Source organism: Fopius arisanus, unplaced genomic scaffold (genome assembly GCF_000806365.1).
Source record: "Fopius arisanus strain USDA-PBARC FA_bdor unplaced genomic scaffold, ASM80636v1 scaffold00174, whole genome shotgun sequence".
NCBI lineage: Eukaryota > Metazoa > Arthropoda > Insecta > Hymenoptera > Braconidae > Fopius > Fopius arisanus.
This window is the reverse complement of record NW_011887913.1, coordinates 154,696-155,573: the sequence shown is the minus strand read 5'-3', so window position 1 is coordinate 155,573 and position 878 is coordinate 154,696.

Genomic DNA, 878 nt, shown 5'->3' with positions numbered 1-878 from the left:
TGAGGCATTCCACGCGGCTCGGAATACCCCTCTCCCATGCTACCTATTGCTGCCTATTTTCTACGCTCTCTAATACTAATTATTCGATACATGCTACCTACTTTATTGGGTTTTCCGGGCTCATCCGAAGGGCTCAGGAAAAGACCCCGCTATCTATTAAATTTTGCCACCGGGATTTAACTTCAATTGCTACCTTTCCATAAAAATTATCGTCAACTTTCCATTCAATTTATTGCTACCGTTACGTTAAAAATTGTATTGCTACCTTTCATTAAAAACTTCGGCTACTTTCGCGAGGCTGGATCAATTTCTCTGGGTGATGCAATAATGCTCCCCGAGACGTAATTGTCCGCCATTTTGTGGATTCCGGTTGGGCATGGGGACGCTATCTCTTAGTTAATTAATTTTCATGGTTGGAATCCACAAAAGCTATCATGCTACCTCTCGCGAATTAGGATTACTTTTATATGGTTACGCAATTAATTAACCAATTAATCCTATTACTTATTGGCCGTCTCGGAGACGCCATCGGGTATATAATTTATTAACTCGTTAGGGAAGTAATCCGTTGATTAATTAATAGTTCGCCGTTCGGATCGGTACAACTATGGAGTCACTAATTTATTCCTCAATAATTCAACGGGAGAATGTTGGGTACGGCTCTCTACCACAGCACGGTTGTTGATTTAGCCCGTGACCGGGGAAGTTTATACCAAACCCCCAAATTACGCTACCTAAACAGGGGAATAAGCTACCTATACATTCCCTAGGGTTTGAGGGCCTTTCCGTAATTTTCAATATTTCGATTTGCTACCTGTACGGATAGTTACCCCGCGGACCCTATTGATTTAGATAATCGGTATGGAGTAGGCTACCTA